The following is a 7,737-nucleotide window of genomic DNA, read 5'->3' on the forward strand; positions in this document are numbered from 1 at the left end:
CTGCAAATTTTAAAGAGTTTCTTTAAGTGGTAAAACCTTTGATGATTTGCATAAATACTGGATTGTTCAAAATTAACCAACAGGAGAAGAGTGAAGAGATTACGAAAGCCTATAGACGGTATCTTTCCCAGTGTCTCTGTTTATTAAACAATTTTATATCTTCTTTATTAAAATGTTCAATTCTTTTGTGCTTTTATTGGAGCCTAAAGTTGCTTCTGTTCTGAATTTGTGTGAGCTATTTAAATATTTGACATTACTCTTTTGTTAAGTTACAGCAAACATTTCCCCTCAGTGTATGTTTTTTAAAAACGCAGAACTTTAACTCTTATTTAGTTGAAATTATAATTCTTTATCTTTGGGATTGCTTCCATTTATTCAAACTTAAAGAATCCTTTCCCCACTAGAAATATGACTAATGTTCACTTTGGTTTTATCTGATTTTCTTTATCATATGACTTAAATTTTGACCCTTTGACCTAAATAGAATTTATTTTGGAGTGTTGTAGGAAATTAAGTATTATAAAACAATTGTCATGTATAAATGCTGTGGTCAGTTTTTATAACATTTGTATAAAATGAAATGGCCATACCTTTTTTAGAGATAGTTGGATTTACAGTGATGAAATTCCAACATTTCAAAGTACATTACAATTTTACTTAAATGTGTTTTAAAATAAATAAACTAGGTTAAAAATAACTTAAAAAAAATAAAAGTGATTATAAAATAGACTCCTGTTTTATATCTCTTCCTTTCCTAATCTTCTCTGATCCCTTTATAGTCATATGGTCAAACATTTATGTTTATAGAACTAGCACTTGGGTTTTGTTTCTTGAAGCTGATTTCTTTCATGAGTATTAATGACAGGATTTGTAATGTTGGAGATAACTCAATTATTCCGGAAACCTACATCTTAAACCAGGCATTAAAAAATGATGAAATGACATGAAACCATGAAATAATGTCTTTGTGATTTTTTTTAAATAATAAAACAAAGAAAGAAATAGTCTCCTGAAAAAAGTGCTAATGGAGATATTTTTTAAGGAGTTCTTATGAGAGAGATGTAAAATGGGTATTACTGATCGAAAAGAAAATGAACTTTTTTTGGTCCTTAAACAAGCTACTGTACCACTGCATAACAGCTTGCCCCAATATTGACAGTATAAAACAATTGTTTACTTCTCACAGTTCTGTGAGTTGACTGACCTCATTCTGGTGATTCTCCTTTGGAGTCTTTCATGCTTTTGTCATCAGGTGGTAGCTGGGGCTGACTTCATCTGATGTTTTGTGTTGGACATCCAAGACAGCTTCTTCCCTCACATGATTTACACCTTAACTGGGCAGACTGGTCAGGTGTCTGTCTCTTCACGTGGGCTCTCAATGAGTCTAGATTGGGTTTCCTCACAGCATGGTGGTCTCAAGGTAAATTTCAAATGGCTGCTTGCTTCCCCCAGAATAAGAGTTCTAAGAAACCAAGGCAGAGGCTACAAGGCTTCTTGTGTTCTATCCTTAGAAGTCACAAAGCATCACCACTACTGCAGTCTATTTGTTAAATGGGGCCAGCCCAGGTTCAGTGTGGGGAAAGACTACACAAAGGCATGAATACCGGAAGGTGTAATTCACTGGGAGGCCATCTCTGAAGACCAGCTACCACAAGAACTTTCTACATTTTACATGGTGGCTGTTAAGATGGTTCCTTGGGGCGCCTGGGTGGCGCAGTCGGTTAAGCGTCCGGCTTCAGCCAGGTCGCGATCTCGCGGTCCGGGAGTTCGAGCCCCGCGTCAGGCTCTGGGCTGATGGCTCAGAGCCTGGAGCCTGTTTCCGATTCTGTGTCTCCCTCTCTCTCTGCCCCTCCCCCGTTCATGCTCTGTCTCTCTCTGTCCCAAAAATGAATAAATGTTGAAAAAAAAAATTTTTTTAAAAAAAGATGGTGCCTAAAATGATATCAAAAGAATATGATGGGTTAAAAAAGAAAAAAAAAAATCAGGAATGACTCTTTAATACTGTGCAGCCAAGTGTGAATTTTCTAGTTAATTTTTCAATCTTTAAATAATCCATATATTCTCTACTTCTGACCATTTTACCTTCTGCTACTTTGGAGAATCTTGCTGTGTATTCAAACTGATACCAAATGAGAAAAGGGCAGACCACTAATCACCTTCCAACTAGGTGATACCACATGAAAGTTTGGAACCTTGAAAGGCACATCTCTCTATTAAGTACTAGGTGACATGACAACTTATCACAGAACAATAGTTGGTATACTGAAAATGTCAGAATTTTAGACCTTGAAGGGACTTGAAGATCAGTCTTTGTATTCAAGACACTATACCTAAGACCCAGAATAATAAGCAACTTGCTAAAAGTTCACATAAGTCATTGAAGACTTTCTAACTCCTATTCCACAAATTTGCACTGCAACATGCTGCCTTTTTCATTTACTTACTAGTATTTCAACTCAAACTGTAAGCTATGAACAAGGCGACTAAACTTGGGTATGGTTGATCCTTATTAAATTTTAAGACTTAAAAAGTGATGGCAGTGAGGTAGTGGAGAGTACAGAGTGACGTATGGAGAGAAAAAAAAAAAAAAACAAAAAACTAAAACCTAAGCTTATTCTAAACCAGTGTTTCCCAAACTTGAAGTATGAAATCTTTTTAAAGAAAAAAGAAGGGGGACAAGTCCTCAATAGCCATGTTGTGGACTTACATTTTTTTATTAAAAATTACAGGAATAGGGGAGCCTGGGGGACTTAAGCACCTAACTTCGGTTCAAGTCATGATCTCATGGTTCATAAGTTCAAGCCCCGCGTTGGGCTTTGTGCGGACAGCATGGAGCCTGGATCCTGCTTCAGAGTCTATGTCTCCCTCTCTCTTTGCCCCTCCCCTGCTCACATTCTATTTCTCTGAAAATAAATAAACATTAAGAAAATCTTTTTAATTACAAGAATATATTCAAATGTAAAACTTAATATAAATTTCTTATGCTTAGAGCATGTACACAACTATAAAACCAAACAAGTTTGCAAGTTGTTAAATAATATCTAGCATTTACACTAGTTAATAAGTACTAGGCTCTTTACTTACACTGTCTCATTCAATATTCGTAACAACCACTATTAGGTGGACACTATTATTATACCCATTTAATAGATGAGGAAATTGAGACTGAGACAACAGTCAGCAACAGACTGAGCAACTTGTTCTGTGTCACACAATTGTAAGTGGGAGAACAGGCTTTTACAAAAAGTTCAAAGCTCATTAAGTGAATGTAAAGAACGATATTGTTTGATAGAAGTTAAATGACTGCTTGTAAAAGGTGGGCATGGTACTAACTATAACTCTGTAGATCTTCAGGGTTTAACATACATAAATTAAAATGTAGGGCGCCTGGATGGCTCATTTGGTTGAGTTTCCAACTCTTGATTTTGGCTCAGGTCATGATTCCAGGGTCATGGGAGTGAGCCCTGATTGGGCTCCTTTCTGAGAATGGGGCCTGCTTAAGATTCTCTCTCTCTCTCCCTCTGTCCTTTTCCTCTGCTTGTGCTCTAAATACATACATACATTTTAAAGAGATTTTTAAAAATAAAATAAATAAAATAAGAGTGAGTAATTTCTTCCATCACTTTTTTCTCTTCTGTCAACTGCTAAATATACCTTAGTAGAGCACAGATTTAATGTTATCTGGTCTTCACTTGAAGGGGATGCCTTGTTAGAAATTGTCTACATCTGCTCACTCATTAAGCTTTTGGGGGTTTTGGGGTTTTTAAATTTTTTTTAATGTTTTTATTTATTTTTGAAGGAGAGAGACAGAGCATGAGTGGGGGAGGGGCAGAGAGAGAGACACACACACAGAATTTGAAGCAGGCTTCAGGCTCTGAGCCGTCAGCACAGAGCCCGACAGGGGGCTCGAACCCACAAACTGTGAGATCATGACCTGAGCTCATGAAGCCAGACGCTCAACCGACTGAGCCACCCAGGTGCCCCTATTTTGTTTTGTTTTGTTGAGACAATCCCTGATTACTATTTTTTTTAATTATTGAGATATAATTCACATACTATAAAGTCTATAAAGTGTATAAAGACTATAAAGTCTACTATTTTAAAGTGTACGATTCAGTGGTTTTGAATATATTCACCAAGTTGTACAACCATCACTACAATTTAATTCCAGAATATTTTCATCATTTCAGAAAGTAAGCCCCTACCCATTAAACGGTCATTCCCTACCCCCTCCTCACCAGGTAGTAGATTAGCAATTCCTAATTCATTTTCTGTCTGTATGGATTTGCCTATTCTGGACAACTTATATAATGGAATCATAAACTATATGGGCTTTTGAGTCTGGCAGCCTTCATTTAGCAGACATTGTCAAGATTCATCCACACATTGTATCAGTACTTCATTCCTTTTTATAATAATATGTGAATAATATCCCCTATATGGATATACTACCTTTTATTTATACATTCCTTATTTGATAGACTTGATAGACATTGGGTTGTGAGCTATTATAAATAGTACTGCAATGAACATTTGTGTGCAAGTTTCTGTATTCTGTATTTCTGTAGACATGTTTTCAACACCAAGAAATGGAATTGTCAAACTGTTTTCCAAAGTAGCTGCACCATTCCACATTTCCATCAGCAATGTATAGGGATTCTAAATTCTCCCCTTCCTCGCCAACATTGATATTATGATACTGACTTTTGGATTACACCCATCCTAGTGGATGTGAAATGATATCTCATGTGGTTTTGATTTGCATTTCTCTAAGGACTAATGATGTTGAGCATCTTTCCATGATCTTATTGGTCATTTGCATATCTTATTTGGAGAAATATGTACTGAAATCCTTCATCCATTTTATAATTGGGTTTTTTGTCTTTTTTTTGGTCAGCTGTAAGAGTTCTCTCAGTAAGGTTTGACAGGGTAATATTGCTAGGTACCAATGCAATAAAAAATGCAAAAAAAAAATGGGATCTGAAATTGCATGGTTATTGTGAGTTACAAGATGGTCATCCATGAGATCCAGAATCAAATCTGCTTGTACCAAAATTTTTTTCATTATTTTTAAACACACATTTTTAGGGGTGCCTGGCTGGCTCATCAGTAGAGCATTGTTACTCTTTATCTAGGGTTTATAAATTCAAGCCGCATATAGAGTGTAGAGATTACCTTAAAAAGTCTTTAAAAAACACATTTTTAAATGTGTGTGGAGAAACAGGGGATGGGAATTAAAGCATACACTTATCATGATAAAACAATAAAAATGATTTTAAAATATGCATTTAAAACATTTTTTTAACGTTTATTTTTTTTTGAGAGAGAGAGAGAGAGAGAGAGAGAGAGAGTATGAGTGGGGGAGGGGCAGAGAGAGATTGGAAGACAGAATCTGAAGCAGGCTCCAGGCTCTGAGCTGTTGGCACAGAGCCCCAATGTGGGGCTTGAACCCACAAGCTGTGAGATCATGACCTGAGCCGAAGTCAGATGCTTAACTGACTGAGCCACCCAGGCATCCCTTAAAATATGCATTTTAAATGTTTAATAAAGAAATATTCCCAGGGATGCCTGGTTGAGTGTCCAAATCTTGATTTTGGCTAGGGTCATTACCCTAGGGTCCTGAGATCAAGTCCCAAGTAGGGCTTTATGCAATATAATGAACTATATAGTGATTAAGAATTATAACTATCTAGACCATATTTATATATGGAAATACATTCTACAAAATACCTTTTAATACAGATGCATATTCATATACTTTAATAGATTTAGAAATATTCTGTCATTTTTTCCTCAGACAATATCCATAAAATATATTCTTATAAATCTATTGAAATATACAAATGTACTTATGTTTCTATATAATTTTGTCTTCAAACTAAACCTATTTTAAACAGATGGTATGTATATTTATAAATCTATTAAAATATATGAATGTGCACTGACAAAAAAAGTATGTTCATTGGATCCTTTGGTTTCAAAAAAGCAGTTTCACAAAAAATGGTTCTATTTTATGAAGAAGCATTCCTCACAAAGTTTCAGTGCTCAAAATAAATTTGGGAATTTGTGGAAAATAGATTAAGTAAGTCTTTACAGTAGAAATTCTGAGCCTCTAATCCATAATTTGCATTGTGAATCATGAAAATGAAAAAGTTCTTTTTATTATTTATCTCAAAGTCTGTTGTTTTTATCATGATTTATATTACTTTACTTGCATAAATCAATTTGTATAAATCTTATTTGCATTTGTTTACTAATTTAGCTTCCCCACCAAACTATAAATTCTAACAGGACAGATAAGTTTATCTGTGTTCTTCATTGTTTCTAGTGCCGCAGCCAGGGGATATAGTAGGAGTTCAATAAATATTTTTGTAGTGAATGAATTACTGGCAGAGCATCTCGAGGAACCAGTGCATGGTTCCACATCTTAAGAACTACCATTCTAAAGTTACTCAATTGTGTAATAACTTCAAAAAAACTTGTGTTAACACCTCTAGGCCACTAGAGATCCATTTAATAAAATTATTGCTGCACTTGAGTGGAATCAATTACTACTTCAGGGAACTGTAGAGATTTCTCAGAGAGCACATCATGACCTGGAAAAATCTTGCAAAATGATTTTTATATTCTATAACTCCAACTGAAAAACAGTAGTAAAAATTTCAGTTACCCTGGAATAAGCTGAAAGGAATCATGCTTTGCATCAATGCCAACAATTTTGGGGGACACAATTGGCAACATGAGATTTTCCATCAGGGATATTTAATAGTTCAAATATGAAAAGCAGATATTCCTTCTGGCAATTGCAAATTATTGACTGATTCTCTTTTAAGTGATTTTGCATATAACTTGACGTTTGGGTGGGAGGGGGATAGTCCAATGTTAAGATAGCTTTTAAAAATACTTAAAATACATGGTTTAGGGGTGCCTGGCTGGTTTAGTTGGTAGAGCATATGACTCTCGATCTTGGGGTTGTGAGTTCGAGCCCCAGGATGGGCATAGAGATTACTCAAAACAATAAAATCTCTAAGGGTAAATAATTAATAATAATAATAAAATATATGGTTTACCTACATGTTTTGCACAATAATTAACAGTTTTAGGATAGTTAGAAAATGCTTCATTTTTAAATAACCCTTTGTGAAAGTTTATAATGCTATTGTTTTTTCTAAAAAAACACATGAGGAAGCTGCATGCTTTTCATTAACAACTAAGATTCATGAATTTCCTCCCCTTGTCCTCCAGAGTGCTAAAAAATGCTAATTTCATTGAGAGTACAATTGAAGCAAAATAATAAAAATTGGTATAAAATTTAACTATTTTTTTCCAGTTACCAAAATGGAAAGAATTTCACCAGCTGTCAATACCCCAACATCACTAAAAGCTTAGCTTATGCCTAAACTTGAAACCTTAATAATATTTGGAGGTAGGGGACGGGGCAAATGTCAAGTCAAACAAAGAATGTATTTCCAAACCAGCATTTGCAAAGGTTAATCTGTGAATGGACTACAGAGGGGAAAGTGCAGTTGTCCAGTGATCGATCAGAGACCCCTTCTCGGTTCCCCCCCACCTCCGGTTAATAAACCACCAGGAGAGATCATTTTTAAACTTAATTTGCTGAAATGAGAATTAACGTATGAAAAAAAAGTTACCCAAATTTGAGAATTTTCCCAAATTGATTTTAATTGTGAAAATAAAGATCTCTTGCAAAAGATAAAGGAGTCCTGACTAGGTAAT

This window comes from Leopardus geoffroyi, chromosome A2, assembly GCF_018350155.1.
Source record: "Leopardus geoffroyi isolate Oge1 chromosome A2, O.geoffroyi_Oge1_pat1.0, whole genome shotgun sequence".
Lineage (NCBI taxonomy): Eukaryota > Metazoa > Chordata > Mammalia > Carnivora > Felidae > Leopardus > Leopardus geoffroyi.